At 30.1% G+C, this 21584-nt stretch overlaps 1 long non-coding RNA gene across 12 annotated transcripts in view; it reads left to right on the top strand.

Moving 5' to 3' along the window:
* The first annotated feature begins 14755 nt into the window (after window positions 1-14755).
* Window positions 14756-21584, top strand: part of LOC127738851 (uncharacterized) — a 59874-nt gene continuing 53045 nt past the window's right edge. For 6 of the 12 annotated variants that reach the window (XR_008000178.1, XR_008000183.1, XR_008000188.1 and 3 more), the window contains exons 1-4: window positions 14756-14834; window positions 15142-15217; window positions 20238-20310; window positions 20616-20690. This is a non-coding gene — a long non-coding RNA (uncharacterized LOC127738851). Of the gene's footprint in view, window positions 14835-15141; window positions 15218-20237; window positions 20311-20615; window positions 20691-21476; window positions 21551-21584 lie in introns of all 12 variants that reach the window. The other 6 variants (XR_008000184.1, XR_008000182.1, XR_008000185.1 and 3 more) reach the window with 3 other exon arrangements.

Raw genomic sequence — 21584 nt, 5'->3', positions numbered from 1 at the left:
TAAATATCAGTTTTCCCTGGAACAACAGCTAAAATAAAATTTTATTTCAAATTAGTGTACATATTTTTTTTTTGTTCAAATTTATAGTCTATTGAAGTAAATTTTAACATGAATGCGTAGTAATTGTAAATATACTTCGAGTCCAATTTAGGATTTGACATAAAATATGAGTGACATTTATTTATAATTGATTGCAACAGCCAATAGTCTCTATTTGAAGCTGGTAAAGTCTTTCCACTTTTCCGTGAAAAGACTTAATGCTTTTGTTCTGATTATTATAATTTGTTTTTTCTTCCGCCTAATTTTTTTCCTTCACTGTTTGGTTGTTTTGCAAGATGTCGCTTAGATATTTGGTATATGATATCAAACAGTTTATACGCTCTTGAAACTGACACCGCTTAACCGAATACTTTTCTATGTAAAAGTTATCTCCCCGAACACTGTTTTTCTTGATATTTCTTATTCTTCGCAACCTTAGAAGAAACCGACTAATTTATTATTTCAAATTATTCATTATATCCTGGATGTTACGTTTCATTTTGGCTGAAGCGTTGCGAAGACTCCATATGAGAGTTATTCCCCCTTATGTATTTGAAATAAGTGATATGTATTTGTAACTTGTAAACCATAAGTGATGGAGACCTAGGGTGTTTTGGTTTGAGGTCATTGGTCAACTTAAAGAAAATTTAGGTCAAGGTCAAAGGTCAAGGTCCTCTTCTAAATTTTTATTTTGACTTATTTCTTATCAGAGGCCGTATAAGATATTGACAAAATATTTTTACTAAATTGTTATATGCAAACTGTCGTAACACGATTTTTGGTTGAACGCGTACGTTGACATGAAATGGGAGTTTCTTCCCCTCTCATATTTAAAGCTAGTTGTATGATGATATTACTCATTAACCATATTTAGTAGAGACCTAGGGTTTTTTATTTGAGGTCCTTACTTTATGAACTTGAAATATAGGTCAAGGGCATAGGTAAATTTGACGTTTTAGATTTTGACCTTAGCATTAACTTTATGTTTATAAATGATAGAGCCAAAGAACTTCTTGCATTAGGTTGCAAGCCATATGACCTTGAAAAAGCCAACCAGAAGTGACCTTGTGTGAACCATATATTTTTGGAATCCGTGTCAAGTAACCTATCATATTATACAAGAAGTAATATTTTTCTAAACCGGAAGTATCAAATTATCTCCCTTATTTCGGACAAAAGTGTATAGAAACCATATATTTTTTTGAATCGGTACTCACTATAATCTAAGACTGGAAATGACATTTTAGACTCGAATTTGATATTTTTAGATACAGCCTAAATATGTTACACTCCTAGACAATGAAGATGGTTTCATGGTAGGTTGATCACTCATCTGGAGACATAGCATGTAAGTATTTGGTATTTTTAATTGTTCCTTAAACTATGTTTATATGGTTTGCAGGTAACAAAAATCAGTTTTCCCTGGAACAACAGCTTAAATTAGATTTGATTACAAATTGGTTTTAAATTTCTTTTATTCAAATTTATACTCTTATGAAGATAAGTTTAATGATAATGTATAGAAATTGTTTATATACTTGTCTTCAAATTAGGATTTGTCATAAAAAACGAATCATATTAATTTTGAATTAATTGCAACAATCAATATTCTCTATTTAAAGCTGATACTGATTTAGAATTTTTGTTTTTGTTAGATACAGACTAGATATGTTACATTCCTTGACAATGAAGATGCTTTCATGGTATATAGCACACGAAGATACATATCATGTAAGTATTTGGTCATTATAATTGTACTTTTATATCTTTTTATATGTGGAAGGTAACAAAAATCAGTTTTCCCCTTGAACAACCATTTAAAATTTTATTACAAATTTGTCTAATATTTCTTTTATTCAAATATTTACTGTAATAAGTTAAGTAATTGTAAATATACTAAGTCTCAAATTTAGGATTTGACAAAACATGCATCACATTAATTTCTGAATTGATTGCAATAGCAAATATTCCCTATTTAAAGCTGATACTAATTTACAATTTTTGTTTTTCATACAGATACAGCCTAAATATGTTACTCTTCGACAATGAGATGGTTTCATTGTATATAGCACATTAGGATTAGTTACATGTATGTATTTATTCATTACAATTTTTTTCTTTAAACTAGGTTTATATTTGTTAGGCATTAAAAATCAGTTTTCACTGAAACAACAGATTGAAGCTTTATAACAAATTGGTTTAAAATTTCTTTTATTTTTATTTATATCCTAATGAAGTATATTTTAATAAGAATGTATAGGTATTGTAGATATACGTCTCCAATTTAGGATTTGACATAAAACATGCATCACATTAATTTCTGAATTGATTGCAACAGCAAATAGCTTTAATTTTGAAGCTGTAACTAATTTCAAATATTTGTTTTTGTTACAGATAGCCTAAATATGTAAGACTCCTGTACCATGAAAGATGCTTCCATTGCAGATAGCATATTAGGATTAGTCACATGTAAGTATTTATTCATAACAATTGTTCTTAAAAACTATGTTTATATTTGTTAGGTAATAAAAATCAGTTTTTCCTGGAACAACAGCTTGAAATTTTATTACAAATTGGTCCTACATTTCATTTATTGAAATATTCACTGTAATGAGATATATTTTAATAAGAATTCAAAACGGAAAGCCCTAATCAAATGGCAAAATCAAACGCTCAAACACATCAAATGAATGGATAACAACTGTTATATTCCTGACTTTGTACAGGCATTTTCTTATGTAGAAAATGGTGGATTAAACCTGGTTTTAAAGTTAGCTAAACTTCTCGCTTGTATGACAGTCTCATCAAATTCCATTATATTGACAGTGATGTGTGAACAAAACAAACCGACACAATAGGTAAACATGTCACAAATAGGGGTACAACAGCAACACGAACCCCACCAAAAACGGAGTGTGATCTCAGGTGCTCCGGAAGGGTAAGCAGATTCTGCTTCACATGTGGCACCCGTCGTGTTGCTCATGTTATAACAAAGCTCGTAAATAGTCTTAATTCAGTAGGTCACATTCGTGAAAAGGGAATGGGATTGTAGTTACGACATAAGGAACACGAAGTGATGATTTCAACTTTACCATTTGGAACTCTTGGTTTTGTATGGTGGTTGTAAAAATTCTTGTCTCCAATGAAGGATTTGACATAAAACATGCATCACATTAAGTTCTGAATTGATTGCATCAGCAAATAGTCTTTATTAAAAGCTGAAATTAATGTATATTTTTTTTTTTTTTCGTTGCAGATAGCCTAAATATGTAAGACTCCTATGCCATGAAAGATGCTTCCATTGCAGATGCACATTAGGAATAGTCACATGTAGGTATTTGGTCATTACAATTTTTTCTTAAAACAATATTTATATTTGTTAGGTAATAAAAATTGGTTTTTTTCTGAAACAACAGATTGAAGCTTTATAACAAATTGGGCTAAAATTTCTTTCATTCAAATTTATACTTTAATGCTGAATATTTTAATAAGAATGTATAGTAATTGTTTTTATACTTTTTGGGATTTAACATAAAACATGCATCACATTATTTTCTGAATTGATTGCAACAGCAAAAAGTCTGGATTTAAAGCGGAAACTTAATTTATAATTTTTGTTTTTGTTACAGATTATACAGCCTAAATATGTAACACTCCTATACCATGAAAGATGCTGTCATTGTAGATAGCACATTAGGATGTTGCACATGTAGGTATTTGGTCATTACAATTTTTCTTAAAACTATGTTTATGTTTGTTAGGTAATAAAAATCCATTTTTTTCCTGAACAGTTTGACAAAAAGATGCTTTATGTTAAAATGGGTCTCGTAAAAGCAGACCTCTGCAGAGAGCAAACTTTAGATTTTGATATAACATTGATGAATTTAATGGGCGCTAATCTCGTGAAAACAGATCCCCCAACAGAGCTGATTACATAGTATGATGAAAACTTGTGTTTATGGTGAAATGTATTTAGTTTTTTGTCTGGCTCCATTTCATTATCAACCAATTTGAAACTTTATTACAAATTGGTCTAAAAATATTTTCTTCAAATTTACATTCTAATGAAATATATTCTTAATGGAATGTATAGTAATTATAAATATTCTTGTCCAACATGCAAAAGATTAAATTCTGAAAAAATTGCAACAGCAAATAGACTCTCAAGCTGATATTAAGTGATAGTTTTTGTTAAAGATACAGTCTAAATATGTTGCACTCCTAGACAGAAGAAGATGGATTCATGGCACATAGGAAGAGTCAACATGTAAGTATTTGGTAATTACAATTGTACTTAAAACTATGTTAATATTTGGAAGTCAATAAAAATCTGTTTTCACTGAAACAATAGCTTAAAATTTTATTACAAATTGGTCTAAAATATCTTTTATTTGAATTTCAAATGTGGTATATTTTAATAAGAATGAAAGAGTAATTGTAAATTAATTGTCCGTAATTTAAGATTTAACATAAAACGTGAATCACATTAATTTTTTAATTTTTTCAACAGCCATTAAATATTCTCTAAAGCTGATGCTAATTTAAATTTTTTTTTTTTGTAACACATACAGCCCAGATATGTTCCACTCCCACACAATGTAGATGGTTTCATGGTGGATGGCACATTAGGATGTTTAACATGTAAGTATTTAGTCATTACAATTGTACTTTAGACTGTTTATATGTGTTGGGTAATACATATCAGTTTTCCCTGGAACAACAGCTAAAATAAAATTTTATTTCAAATTAGTGTACATATTTTTTTTTTGTTCAAATTTATAGTCTATTGAAGTAAATTTTAACATGAATGCGTAGTAATTGTAAATATACTTCGAGTCCAATTTAGGATTTGACATAAAATATGAGTGACATTTATTTATAATTGATTGCAACAGCCAATAGTCTCTATTTGAAGCTGGTAAAGTCTTTCCACTTTTCCGTGAAAAGACTTAATGCTTTTGTTCTGATTATTATAATTTGTTTTTTCTTCCGCCTAATTTTTTTCCTTCACTGTTTGGTTGTTTTGCAAGATGTCGCTTAGATATTTGGTATATGATATCAAACAGTTTATACGCTCTTGAAACTGACACCGCTTAACCGAATACTTTTCTATGTAAGAGTTATCTCCCCGAACACTGTTTTTCTTGATATTTCTTATTCTTCGCAACCTTAGAAGAAACCGACTAATTTATTTTTTCAAATTACTCGTGATATCCTGGATGTTACGTTTCATTTTGACTGAAGCGTTGCGAAGACTCCATATGAGAGTTATTCCCCCTTATGTATTTGAAATAAGTGATATGTATTTGTAACTTGTAAACCATAAGTGATAGAGACCTAGGGTGTTTTGGTTTGAGGTCATTGGTCAACTTAAAGAAAATTTAGGTCAAGGTCCTCTTCTAAATTTTTATTTTGACTTATTTCTTATCAGAGGCCGTATAAGATATTGACAAAATATTTTTACTAAATTGTTATATGCAAACTGTCGTAACACATGATTTTTGGTTGAACGCGTACGTTGACATGAAATGGGAGTTTCTTCCCCTCTCATATCACTGTATCTAAACTACCCCGGCGAAAAATGTTTGGACTCAATAGTATCTAATGTCCGGTATGGTGACGGACAATAAACAGACAGAGAAATGTAGAAATTCTGTTTATTTATTTGTTGTTTTAATGATATTGAAGAATATACATACACATATAACTATTTTCGATAGTGTGATGTAATATTTTCTACCACCGTTCTAGATTTATGGAGAAATAAGTAAAAATGCACATCAAAATGGTGAATTGAGTGAACCCTGCCTCGAATTTGTTTAATTTCTCTTTAAATTGAGCACATTGTACGGAAAGAAAGGTACGGAAAGAAAGATATTAACACGGAGATTTCAAGACTTTTCACTATGATCGCCTCAATATTTGCATGTCTGTGCATGGAATGAAAGAAGTGGGTCATGTCAAAATTGAAGCACCCGGTTTTGTCAATGTGTACGACCTGGTTTTGTCCTTATATTTCACAAAGCAGACCCGGTTTTGTCATAGAAAATAATGCATAATCGCATGACAAAAATTAAAATATGGCGTTCAACAGCAGTTTGAGGGATCGTTGAAAAACATTTTCTTTCAGAGGATAACTTATAACCCTTTTGAATCCCTAAACACTTGAACTCCTGCTATATTAGAACAAAGCAAATTTTAATTTTGTTTTGTATAAAAAAAAGGAAAAATTAAAAAGAAATGAAGGTTTTGAAACGGAATTAGATTTTTTTATATCATCTATGTAAATTTAAGTGTTCAAACTTAATTAGTGTACGGCCTTGAAAATTTAAGGACGCACATTTGATATGTGATTTTTTGGGACAACAAGATGGTTATCTTAGTGTTCCGCTCTACTTAAAGGGAAGACAGTATAATCGTTTGAAAATAAATATTCTGAAACTAAACGTTCATTATAATGCAAGAGAATAAGACAAATGTATGTGCATGCAGAATCGCCCAAGAAAAGGAATTTCCATGCGGCGCAAAGGATCACAATAATAGTGCGTTAAAAATCTGTTTACCCCTCCTTGTTATAATAATACTAAGTATAAATTAGTATTAAAGTCTTAGGCCATCCGGAAATTGCAATAATGATTATTTGATTAGTAATTTATATAAATAAACGATGTTTCATCTCTCTTTTTTTTTTTTTTTTTTAACATTAACAAATTCTTTAATGCACTAGTATCAAGTTGTTAACAACTGCCCTATATAGTACAACTATTATATATAGGTTTATCTCTTCATTGTATAATGATTATCGTAAATTGACAAATGTTCTACAATTTAAGCAATTTGGTAAAGTTTAAAATTGTCAATATGCAAGGGCGGACCGAGGCCATGATTTTTGAAAGGGACGTATTCATAAACGGATTTTATACCGCCGAGCGTAGCAAGGGGAACTTTTTTTTAACGATTTTATGCTAAATAAAAAATCATATATAAATCGTAAAAACATGATAAAATAATTATTTCTAGCCACCAAAAAAGGGGGGGTCGGCGTACTCCCTCTACTCCCCTGGATCCGCCACTGATATAATGTAAGTAAATCGTATACCATCATAAAATTTAAAAAAAGACGAAAAAACAGAGACAGCCGCCAATCCCATATTTACTATAGGGCTCTGTAATCAAATGAGTTAAGCCTTTTTCAACTCACTGAATTTTATAGTTTGTTCATATGTTGTGCTGTTATACCACTTTTTTTTTTTTTTTTTTTGGAGGGGGAGCGTGGGGGGGGGGCTTACACGTTCAACCTCGCCATTCTGTATGTACCAGTACCGAAGGAGCCTGTAAATCGGTTGTTGTCTTTTGTTGCTATATATCATACATGTATTTGTTTTTCGTTTTTTATTTTGTACATAAATCTAGGTCGTTAGTTTCCACATTAGTTTTTTTTTACAGTTTTCATTTCGGGGCCTTTTTTTTTTTAGCTTGCTATGCCGTATGGACGTTTCTCATTGTTGGATGCCATACGGTGTTCTATATTTGTTAACTTATACGTCATTTGGTCTCTGATGGAAAGTTGTCTCATTGTCATTTTTCACGGGCTAAATTGCCTATTAGGTTGTTCTACGAAGACGAAGACGAAGATATTGGACGTTATAATGTTGCAAACCAACTTTTATTTATAAAAAGAAATAATTCTTTCATGCCATGCTCAATGCTCATTTAAACATAGGAAGGCATTATATTTGTTAAAATTTTTAAACCAAGCGTTAGCAAGGTATAAAATATTGACAAATATAATGCCTACCTATGTTAAAATGAGCGTAGAGCATGGCATGATAGAATTATTTTGTTTCTAATGGGGAAGTTTAGAACTTGTGTATTTCGAAGCGGACATAAAATACACGTTCGAAAGGCAACCTTTTTGATTGAGATATCCAAAACGTTCTAATAGATATAAGAAGATGTGGTATGAGTGCCAATGAGACAACTCTCCATCCAAGTCACAATTTGTAAAAGTAAACCATTATAGGTCAAAGTACGGCCTTCAAAACGGAGCTTTTTCTCTCACTGTCCGTCAATGGATGAACGAATGAGTAAATATTTTGTAAACATAGCGTATAGTGCAGTAAAGCATACTATCCTTACCCTTTTGATAAATTGATATGGTAACACAATCATTCCACATCTTCTTATTTTTACATCATTACAGTAGTATAGAAAACAAACAAACATTTTTGAGATGTATTTCTATTTGTATCCATCTGATGACTTAAGCCTTTTTCAACTGATTTTATTAGTTCGTTCTTATGTTGTACTGTTACACCAATTTCCTAGGTTAGGGGGAGGGTTGGGATCCCGCTAAGATGTTTAACCCCGCCCCATTCTGTATATATTTACCTGTTCCAAGCCAGGAGCCTGTATTTCAGTGGTTGTCGTTTGTTGCTGTGTTACATATTTGTTTTTCGTTCATTTTTTTGTACATAAATTAGGCCGTTAGTTTCCTCGTTTGAATTGTTTTACACTTGTCATTTGGGGGCCTTTATTGCTGACTATGTTGTACGAGCTTTGTTCATTGTTGAAGGCCGTACGGCGACCAATAGTTGTTAATTTCTGTGTCATTTGATCTCTTGTGACGAGCTGTCTCATTGGCAATCACACCACATCTTCTTTTTTCTATCATAAGGAATTAATGTAAGTACATGATATAAAGTATTTATTTCCATTTAAACTTAGTTCGAAGATAAGATCAATAAGGTATACGTATAGCATTCAAAAATGTCTACTCCCTATTTCGAAAAGTTCCCGTTTGAAATATATTTTAACACATATTTGTATTGCAATAACATCTTTATAACATCTTTTTGACTCTAATATTTAATTTCTTCCGATGGGCAATGTCCAGATCCGTGCTAACGTAGCTTTTCATAAATTTGTGGTTTCAAAACAAAACAAAACCGGGTCCTATACTGAGACAAAACAGGGTCCTTGTGTAATAAACAACATTGACGAAACAGGGTCCTTCCATTTTAACATGACCCATTTATTTCGTTCCATGCACAGAAATGCAAATATTGAGGTGCTCATAGTGACTAGCCATGCAATCTCTGTGTTAATATCTTTCTTTCCGTACTTTTCTTTCCGCACAATGTGCACAATTTAAAGAGAAATTAAACAAACTCGTAGCAATGTTCACTCAATTCACCATTTTCGAGTGCCTTTTTACTTATTTCTCCATTAATCTAGAACGGTTGTAGAAAATATTACATCACACAATCGAAAATAGTTATATGTGTATGTTTATTCTTCAATGTCATTAAATAACAAATAAATAAACAGAAATTCTACCTTTTCTCTGTCTGTTGATTGTCCGTCACCGTACCGGACATTAGATACTATCGAGTCCAAACATTTTTTGACGGGGTAGTTTAGACACAGTGCATATTTAAAGCTAGTTGTATGATGATATTACTCATTAACCATATTTAGTAGAGACCTAGGGTTTTTTATTTGAGGTCCTTACTTAATGAACTTGAAATATAGGTCAAGGGCATAGGTAAATTTGACGTTCTAGATTTTGACCTTAGCATTAACTTTATTTTTATAAATGATAGAGCCAAAGAACTTCTTGCATTAGGTTGCAAGCCATATGACCTTGAAAAAGCCAACCAGAATTAAGTGACCTTGTGTGAACCGGAAGTAGCTATTTTTTGTGCTTATTTAATGTAAAAGTATATAGAACCATATATTTTTGGAATCCGTGTCAAGTAACCTATCATATTATACAAGAGGTAATATTTTACTTAACTGGAAGTATCAAATTATCTCCCTTATTTCGGACAAAAGTGTATAGAAACCATATATTTTTTTGAATCGGTACTCACTATAATCTAAGACTGGAAATGACATTTTAGACTCGATTTTGATATTTTTAGATACAGCCTAAATATGTTACACTCCTAGACAATGAAGATGGTTTCATGGTAGATTGATCACTCATCTGGAGACATAGCATGTAAGTATTTGGTATTTTTAATTGTTCCTTAAACTATGTTTATATGGTTTGCAGGTAACAAAAATCAGTTTTCCCTGGAACAACAGCTTAAATTAGATTTGATTACAAATTGGTTTGAAATTTCTTTTATTCAAATTTATACTCTTATGAAGATAAGTTTAATGATAATGTATAGAAATTGTTTATATACTTGTCTTCAAATTAGGATTTGTCATAAAAAACGAATCATATTAATTTTGAATTAATTGCAACAATCAATATTCTCTATTTAAAGCTGATACTGATTTAGAATTTTTGTTTTTGTTAGATACAGACTAGATATGTTACTCCTTGACAATGAAGATGCTTTCATGGTATATAGCACACGAAGATACATATCATGTAAGTATTTGGTCATTATAATTGTACTTTTATATCTTTTTATATGTGGAAGGTAACAAAAATCAGTTTTCCCCTTGAACAACCATTTAAAATTTATTACAAATTTGTCTAATATTTCTTTTATTCAAATATTTACTGTAATAAGTTAAGTAATTGTAAATATACTAAGTCTCAAATTTAGGATTTGACAAAACATGCATCACATTAATTTCTGAATTGATTGCAATAGCAAATATTCCCTTTTTAAAGCTGATACTAATTTACAATTTTTGTTTTTCATACAGATACAGCCTAAATATGTTACTCTTCGACAATGAGATGGTTTCATTGTATATAGCACATTAGGATTAGTTACATGTATGTATTTATTCATTACAATTTTTTTCTTTAAACTAGGTTTATATTTGTTAGGCATTAAAAATCAGTTTTCACTGAAACAACAGATTGAAGCTTTATAACAAATTGGTTTAAAATTTCTTTTATTTTTATTTATATCCTAATGAAGTATATTTTAATAAGAATGTATAGGTATTGTAGATATACGTCTCCAATTTAGGATTTGACATAAAACATGCATCACATTAATTTCTGAATTGATTGCAACAGCAAATAGCTTTTATTTTGAAGCTGTAACTAATTTCAAATATTTGTTTTTGTTACAGATAGCCTAAATATGTAAGACTCCTATACCATGAAAGATGCTTCCATTGCAGATAGCATATTAGGATTAGTCACATGTAAGTATTTATTCATAACAATTGTTCTTAAAAACTATGTTTATATTTGTTAGGTAATAAAAATCAGTTTTTCCTGGAACAACAGCTTGAAATTTTATTACAAATTGGTCCTACATTTCATTTATTGAAATATTCACTGTAATGAGATATATTTTAATAAGAATTCAAAACGGAAAACCCTAATCAAATGGCAAAATCAAAAGCTCAAACACATCAAATGAATGGATAACAACTGTTATATTCCTGACTTTGTACAGGCATTTTCTTATGTAGAAAATGGTGGATTAAACCTGGTTTTAAAGTTAGCTAAACTTCTCGCTTGTATGACAGTCTCATCAAATTCCATTATATTGACAGTGATGTGTGAACAAAACAAACCGACACAATAGGTAAACATGTCACAAATAGGGGTACAACAGCAACACGAACCCCACCAAAAACGGGGTGTGATCTCAGGTGCTCCGGAAGGGTAAGCAGATTCTGCTCCACATGTGGCACCCGTCGTGTTGCTCATGTTATAACAAAGCTGGTAAATAGTCTAATTCAGTAGGTCACATTCGTGAAAAGGGAATGGGATTGTAGTTACGACATAAGGAACACGAAGTGATGATTTCAACTTTACCATTTGGAACTCTTGGTTTTGTATGGTGATTGTAAAAATTCTTGTCTCCAATGAAGGATTTGACATAAAACATGCATCACATTAAGTTCTGAATTGATTGCAACAGCAAATAGTCTGGATTAAAAGCTGACATTAATGTATATTTTTTTTTGTTTTCGTTGCAGATAGCCTAAATATGTAAGACTCCTATGCCATGAAAGATGCTTCCATTGTAGATGCACATTAGGAATAGTCACATGTAGGTATTTGGTCATTACAATTTTTTCTTAAAACAATATTTATATTTGTTAGGTAATAAAAATTGTTTTTTTTCTGAAACAACAGATTGAAGCTTTATAACAAATTGGGCTAAAATTTCTTTCATTCAAATTTATACTTTAATGCTGAATATTTTAATAAGAATGTATAGTAATTGTTTTTATACTTTTTGGGATTTAACATAAAACATGCATCACATTATTTTCTGAATTGATTGCAACAGCAAAAAGTCTGGATTTAAAGCGGAAACTTAATTTATAATTTTTGTTTTTGTTACAGATTATACAGCCTAAATATGTAACACTCCTATACCATGAAAGATGCTGTCATTGTAGATAGCACATTAGGATGTTGCACATGTAGGTATTTGGTCATTACAATTTTTCTGAAAACTATGTTTATGTTTGTTAGGTAATAAAAAAATCCATTTTTTTCCTGAACAGTTTGACAAAAAGATGCTTTATGTTAAAATGGCTCTCTTAAAAGCAGACCTCTGCAGAGAGCAAACTTTAGATTTTGATATAACATTGATGAATTTAATGGGTGCTAATCTCGTGAAAACAGATCCCCCAACAGAGCTGATTACATAGTATGATGAAAACTTGTGTTTATGGTAAAATGTATTTAGTTTTTTGTCTGGCTCCATTTCATTATCAACCAATTTGAAACTTTATTACAAATTGGTCTAAAAATATTTTCTTCAAATTTACATTCTAATGAAATATATTCTTAATGGAATGTATAGTAATTATAAATATTCTTGTCCAACATGCAAAAGATTAAATTCTGAAAAAATTGCAACAGCAAATAGACTCTCAAGCTGATATTAAGTGATAGTTTTTGTTAAAGATACAGCCTAAATATGTTGCACTCCTAGACAGAAGAAGATGGATTCATGGCACATAGGAAGAGTCAACATGTAAGTATTTGGTAATTACAATTGTACTTAAAACTATGTTAATATTTGGAAGTCAATAAAACTCTGTTTTCACTGAAACAATAGCTTAAAATTTTATTACAAATTGGTCTAAAATATCTTTTATTCGAATTTCAAATGTGGTATATTTTAATAAGAATGAAAGAGTAATTGTAAATTAATTGTCCGTAATTTAAGATTTAACATAAAACGTGAATCACATTAATTTTATAATTTTTTCAACAGCCATTAAACATTCTCTATCTAAAGCTGATTCTTATTTTAATTTTTTCTTTTGTAACACATACAGCCCAGATATGTTCCACTCCCACACAATGTAGATGGTTTCATGGTAGATGACACATTAGGATGTTTAACATGTAAGTATTTAGTCATTACAATTGTACTTTAGACTGTTTATATGTGTTGGGTAATAAATATCAGTTTTCCCTGGAACAACAGCTAAAATAAAATTTTATTTCAAATTAGTGAACATATTTTTTTTTTGTTCAAATTTATAGTCTATTGAAGTAAATTTTAACATGAATGCGTAGTAATTGTAAATATACTTCGAGTCCAATTTAGGATTTGACATAAAATATGAGTGACATTTATTTATAATTGATTGCAACAGCCAATAGTCTCTATTTGAAGCTGGTAAAGTCTTTCCACTTTTCCGTGAAAAGACTTAATGCTTTTGTTCTGATTATTATAATTTGTTTTTTCTTCCGCCTAATTTTTTTCCTTCACTGTTTGGTTGTTTTGCAAGATGTCGCTTAGATATTTGGTATATGATATCAAACAGTTTATACGCTCTTGAAACTGACACCGCTTAACCGAATACTTTTCTATGTAAGAGTTATCTCCCCGAACACTGTTTTTCTTGATATTTCTTATTCTTCGCAACCTTAGAAGAAACCGACTAATTTATTTTTTCAAATTACTCGTTATATCCTGGATGTTACGTTTCATTTTGACTGAAGCGTTGCGAAGACTCCATATGAGAGTTATTCCCCCTTATGTATTTGAAATAAGTGATATGTATTTGTAACTTGTAAACCATAAGTGATAGAGACCTAGGGTGTTTTGGTTTGAGGTCATTGGTCAACTTAAAGAAAATTTAGGTCAAGGTCAAAGGTCAAGGTCCTCTTCTAAATTTTTATTTTGACTTATTTCTTATCAGAGGCCGTATAAGATATTGACAAAATATTTTTACTAAATTGTTATATGCAAACTGTCGTAACACATGATTTTTGGTTGAACGCGTACGTTGACATGAAATGGGAGTTTCTTCCCCTCTCATATTTAAAGCTAGTTGTATGATGATATTACTCATTAACCATATTTAGTAGAGACCTAGGGTTTTTTATTTGAGGTCCTTACTTAATGAACTTGAAATATAGGTCAAGGGCATAGGTAAATTTGACGTTCTAGATTTTGACCTTAGCATTAACTTTATTTTTATAAATGATAGAGCCAAAGAACTTCTTGCATTAGGTTGCAAGCCATATGACCTTGAAAAAGCCAACCAGAATTAAGTGACCTTGTGTGAACCGGAAGTAGCTATTTTTTGTGCTTATTTAATGTAAAAGTATATAGAACCATATATTTTTGGAATCCGTGTCAAGTAACCTATCATATTATACAAGAAGTAATATTTTACTTAACTGGAAGTATCAAATTATCTCCCTTATTTCGGACAAAAGTGTATAGAAACCATATATTTTTTTGAATCGGTACTCACTATAATCTAAGACTGGAAATGACATTTTAGACTCGATTTTGATATTTTTAGATACAGCCTAAATATGTTACACTCCTAGACAATGAAGATGGTTTCATGGTAGATTGATCACTCATCTGGAGACATAGCATGTAAGTATTTGGTATTTTTAATTGTTCCTTAAACTATGTTTATATGGTTTGCAGGTAACAAAAATCAGTTTTCCCTGGAACAACAGCTTAAATTATATTTGATTACAAATTGGTTTGAAATTTCTTTTATTCAAATTTATACTCTTATGAAGATAAGTTTAATGATAATGTATAAAAATTGTTTATATACTTGTCTTCAAATTAGGATTTGTCATAAAAAACGAATCATATTAATTTTGAATTAATTGCAACAATCAATATTCTCTATTTAAAGCTGATACTGATTTAGAATTTTTGTTTTTGTTAGATACAGACTAGATATGTTACACTCCTTGACAATGAAGATGCTTTCATGGTATATAGCACACGAAGATACATATCATGTAAGTATTTGGTCATTATAATTGTACTTTTATATCTTTTTATATGTGGAAGGTAACAAAAATCAGTTTTCCCCTTGAACAACCATTTAAAATTTATTACAAATTTGTCTAATATTTCTTTTATTCAAATATTTACTGTAATAAGTTAAGTAATTGTAAATATACTAAGTCTCAAATTTAGGATTTGACAAAACATGCATCACATTAATTTCTGAATTGATTGCAATAGCAAATATTCCCTTTTTAAAGCTGATACTAATTTACAATTTTTGTTTTTCATATAGATACAGCCTAAATATGTTACTCTTCGACAATGAGATGGTTTCATTGTATATAGCACATTAGGATTAATTACATGTATGTATTTATTCATTACAATTTTTTTCTTTAAACTAGGTTTATATTTGTTAGGCATTAAAAATCAGTTTTCACTGAAACAACAGATTGAAGCTTTATAACAAATTGGTTTAAAATTTCTTTTATTTTTATTTATATCCTAATGAAGTATATTTTAATAAGAATGTATAGGTATTGTAGATATACGTCTCCAATTTAGGATTTGACATAAAACATGCATCACATTAATTTCTGAATTGATTGCAACAGCAAATAGCTTTTATTTTGAAGCTGTAACTAATTTCAAATATTTGTTTTTGTTACAGATAGCCTAAATATGTAAGACTCCTATACCATGAAAGATGCTTCCATTGCAGATAGCATATTAGGATTAGTCACATGTAAGTATTTATTCATAACAATTGTTCTTAAAAACTATGTTTATATTTGTTAGGTAATAAAAATCAGTTTTTCCTGGAACAACAGCTTGAAATTTTATTACAAATTGGTCCTACATTTCATTTATTGAAATATTCACTGTAATGAGATATATTTTAATAAGAATTCAAAACGGAAAGCCCTAATCAAATGGCAAAATCAAAAGCTCAAACACATCAAATGAATGGATAACAACTGTTATATTCCTGACTTTGTACAGGCATTTTCTTATGTAGAAAATGGTGGATTAAACCTGGTTTTAAAGTTAGCTAAACTTCTCGCTTGTATGACAGTCTCATCAAATTCCATTATATTGACAGTGATGTGTGAACAAAACAAACCGACACAATAGGTAAACATGTCACAAATAGGGGTACAACAGCAACACGAACCCCACCAAAAACGGGGTGTGATCTCAGGTGCTCCGGAAGGGTAAGCAGATTCTGCTCCACATGTTGCACCCGTCGTGTTGCTCATGTTATAACAAAGCTGGTAAATAGTCTAATTCGGTAGGTCACATTCGTGAAAAGGGAATGGGATTGTAGTTACGACATAAGGAACACGAAGTGATGATTTCAACTTTACCATTTGGAAATCTTGGTTTTGTATGGTGATTGTAAAAATTCTTGTCTCCAATGAAGGATTTGACATAAAACATGCATCACATTAAGTTCTGAATTGATTGCAACAGCAAATAGTCTGGATTAAAAGCTGACATTAATGTATATTTTTTTTTGTTTTCGTTGCAGATAGCCTAAATATGTAAGACTCCTATGCCATGAAAGATGCTTCCATTGCAGATGCACATTAGGAATAGTCACATGTAGGTATTTGGTCATTACAATTTTTTCTTAAAACAATATTTATATTTGTTAGGTAATAAAAATTGGTTTTTTTCTGAAACCACAGATTGAAGCTTTATAACAAATTGGGCTAAAATTTCTTTCATTCAAATTTATACTCTAATGCTGAATATTTTAATAAGAATGTATAGTAATTGTTTTTATACTTTTTGGGATTTAACATAAAACATGCATCACATTATTTTCTGAATTGATTGCAACAGCAAAAAGTCTGGATTTAAAGCGGAAACTTAATTTATAATTTTTGTTTTTGTTACAGATTATACAGCCTAAATATGTAACACTCCTATACCATGAAAGATGCTGTCATTGTAGATAGCACATTAGGATGTTGCACATGTAGGTATTTGGTCATTACAATTTTTCTTAAAACTATGTTTATGTTTGTTAGGTAATAAAAATCCATTTTTTTCCTGAACAGTTTGACAAAAAGATGCTTTATGTTAAAATGGGTCTCGTAAAAGCAGACCTCTGCAGAGAGCAAACTTTAGATTTTGATATAACATTGATGAATTTAATGGGCGCTTATCTGGTGAAAACAGATCCCCCAACAGAACTGATTACATAGTATGATGAAAACTTGTGTTTATGGTAAAATGTATTTAGTTTTTTGTCTGGCTCCATTTCATTATCAACCAATTTGAAACTTTATTACAAATTGGTCTAAAAATATTTTCTTCAAATTTACATTCTAATGAAATATATTCTTAATGGAATGTATAGTAATTATAAATATTCTTGTCCAACATGCAAAAGATTAAATTCTGAAAAAATTGCAACAGCAAATAGACTCTCAAGCTGATATTAAGTGATAGTTTTTGTTAAAGATACAGCCTAAATATGTTGCACTCCTAGACAGAAGAAGATGGATTCATGGCACATAGGAAGAGTCAACATGTAAGTATTTGGTAATTACAATTGTACTTAAAACTATGTTAATATTTGGAAGTCAATAAAAATCTGTTTTCACTGAAACAATAGCTTAAAATTTTATTACAAATTGGTCTAAAATATCTTTTATTCGAATTTCAAATGTGGTATATTTTAATAAGAATGAAAGAGTAATTGTAAATTAATTGTCCGTAATTTAAGATTTAACATAAAACGTGAATCACATTAATTTTTTAATTTTTTCAACAGCCATTAAATATTCTCTATCTAAAGCTGATGCTAATTTAAATTTTTTTTTTTGTAACACATACAGCCCAGATATGTTCCACTCCCACACAATGTAGATGGTTTCATGGTAGATGGCACATTAGGATGTTTAACATGTAAGTATTTAGTCATTACAATTGTACTTTAGACTGTTTATATGTGTTGGGTAATAAATATCAGTTTTCCCTGGAACAACAGCTAAAATAAAATTTTATTTCAAATTAGTGTACATATTTTTTTTTTGTTCAAATTTATAGTCTATTGAAGTAAATTTTAACATGAATGCGTAGTAATTGTAAATATACTTCGAGTCCAATTTAGGATTTGACATAAAATATGAGTGACATTTATTTATAATTGATTGCAACAGCCAATAGTCTCTATTTGAAGCTGGTAAAGTCTTTCCACTTTTCCGTGAAAAGACTTAATGCTTTTGTTCTGATTATTATAATTTGTTTTTTCTTCCGCCTAATTTTTTTCCTTCACTGTTTGGTTGTTTTGCAAGATGTCGCTTAGATATTTGGTATATGATATCAAACAGTTTATACGCTCTTGAAACTGACACCGCTTAACCGAATACTTTTCTATGTAAAAGTTATCTCCCCGAACACTGTTTTTCTTGATATTTCTTATTCTTCGCAACCTTAGAAGAAACCGACTAATTTATTATTTCAAATTATTCATTATATCCTGGATGTTACGTTTCATTTTGGCTGAAGCGTTGCGAAGACTCCATATGAGAGTTATTCCCCCTTATGTATTTGAAATAAGTGATATGTATTTGTAACTTGTAAACCATAAGTGATGGAGACCTAGGGTGTTTTGGTTTGAGGTCATTGGTCAACTTAAAGAAAATTTAGGTCAAGGTCAAAGGTCAAGGTCCTCTTCTAAATTTTTATTTTGACTTATTTCTTATCAGAGGCCGTATAAGATATTGACAAAATATTTTTACTAAATTGTTATATGCAAACTGTCGTAACATGATTTTTGGTTGAACGCGTACGTTGACATGAAATGGGAGTTTCTTCCCCTCTCATATTTAAAGCTAGTTGTATGATGATATTACTCATTAACCATATTTAGTAGAGACCTAGGGTTTTTTATTTGAGGTCCTTACTTTATGAACTTGAAATATAGGTCAAGGGCATAGGTAAATTTGACGTTTTAGATTTTGACCTTAGCATTAACTTTATGTTTATAAATGATAGAGCCAAAGAACTTCTTGCATTAGGTTGCAAGCCATATGACCTTGAAAAAGCCAACCAGAAGTGACCTTGTGTGAACCATATATTTTTGGAATCCGTGTCAAGTAACCTATCATATTATACAAGAAGTAATATTTTTCTAAACCGGAAGTATCAAATTATCTCCCTTATTTCGGACAAAAGTGTATAGAAACCATATATTTTTTTGAATCGGTACTCACTATAATCTAAGACTGGAAATGACATTTTAGACTCGAATTTGATATTTTTAGATACAGCCTAAATATGTTACACTCCTAGACAATGAAGATGGTTTCATGGTAGGTTGATCACTCATCTGGAGACATAGCATGTAAGTATTTGGTATTTTTAATTGTTCCTTAAACTATGTTTATATGGTTTGCAGGTAACAAAAATCAGTTTTCCCTGGAACAACAGCTTAAATTAGATTTGATTACAAATTGGTTTTAAATTTCTTTTATTCAAATTTATACTCTTATGAAGATAAGTTTAATGATAATGTATAGAAATTGTTTATATACTTGTCTTCAAATTAGGATTTGTCATAAAAAACGAATCATATTAATTTTGAATTAATTGCAACAATCAATATTCTCTATTTAAAGCTGATACTGATTTAGAATTTTTGTTTTTGTTAGATACAGACTAGATATGTTACATTCCTTGACAATGAAGATGCTTTCATGGTATATAGCACACGAAGATACATATCATGTAAGTATTTGGTCATTATAATTGTACTTTTATATCTTTTTATATGTGGAAGGTAACAAAAATCAGTTTTCCCCTTGAACAACCATTTAAAATTTTATTACAAATTTGTCTAATATTTCTTTTATTCAAATATTTACTGTAATAAGTTAAGTAATTGTAAATATACTAAGTCTCAAATTTAGGATTTGACAAAACATGCATCACATTAATTTCTGAATTGATTGCAATAGCAAATATTCCCTATTTAAAGCTGATACTAATTTACAATTTTTGTTTTTCATACAGATACAGCCTAAATATGTTACTCTTCGACAATGAGATGGTTTCATTGTATATAGCACATTAGGATTAGTTACATGTATGTATTTATTCATTACAATTTTTTTCTTTAAACTAGGTTTATATTTGTTAGGCATTAAAAATCAGTTTTCACTGAAACAACAGATTGAAGCTTTATAACAAATTGGTTTAAAATTTCTTTTATTTTTATTTATATCCTAATGAAGTATATTTTAATAAGAATGTATAGGTATTGTAGATATACGTCTCCAATTTAGGATTTGACATAAAACATGCATCACATTAATTTCTGAATTGATTGCAACACCAAATAGCTTTAATTTTGAAGCTGTAACTAATTTCAAATATTTGTTTTTGTTACAGATAGCCTAAATATGTAAGACTCCTATACCATGAAAGATGCTTCCATTGCAGATAGCATATTAGGATTAGTCACATGTAAGTATTTATTCATAACAATTGTTCTTAAAAACTATGTTTATATTTGTTAGGTAATAAAAATCAGTTTTTCCTGGAACAACAGCTTGAAATTTTATTACAAATTGGTCCTACATTTCATTTATTGAAATATTCACTGTAATGAGATATATTTTAATAAGAATTCAAAACAGAAAGCCCTAATCAAATGGCAAAATCAAAAGCTCAAACACATCAAATGAATGGATAACAACTGTTATATTCCTGACTTTGTACAGGCATTTTCTTATGTAGAAAATGGTGGATTAAACCTGGTTTTAAAGTTAGCTAAACTTCTCGCTTGTATGACAGTCTCATCAAATTCCATTATATTGACAGTGATGTGTGAACAAAACAAAGCGACACAATAGGTAAACATGTCACAAATAGGGGTACAACAGCAACACGAACCCCACCAAAAACGGGGTGTGATCTCAGGTGCTCCGGAAGGGTAAGCAGATTCTGCTCCACATGTGGCACCCGTCGTGTTGCTCATGTTATAACAAAGCTGGTAAATAGTCTAATTCAGTAAGTCACATTCGTGAAAAGGGAATGGGATTGTAGTTACGACATAAGGAACACGAAGTGATGATTTCAACTTTACCATTTGGAATTCTTGGTTTTGTATGGTGATTGTAAAAATTCTTGTCTCCAATGAAGGATTTGACATAAAACATGCATCACATTAAGTTCTGAATTGATTGCAACAGCAAATAGTCTGGATTAAAAGCTGAAATTAATGTATATTTTTTTTTGTTTTCGTTGCAGATAGCCTAAATATGTAAGACTCCTATGCCATGAAAGATGCTTCCATTGCAGATGCACATTAGGAATAGTCACATGTAGGTATTTGGTCATTACAATTTTTTCTTAAAA

The sequence above is a fragment of the Mytilus californianus genome, unplaced genomic scaffold (assembly GCF_021869535.1).
Source record: "Mytilus californianus isolate M0D057914Y unplaced genomic scaffold, xbMytCali1.0.p SCAF_4, whole genome shotgun sequence".
Taxonomy (NCBI): Eukaryota; Metazoa; Mollusca; class Bivalvia; order Mytilida; family Mytilidae; genus Mytilus; species Mytilus californianus.
This window is presented reverse-complemented; position numbering and strand designations above follow the sequence as displayed.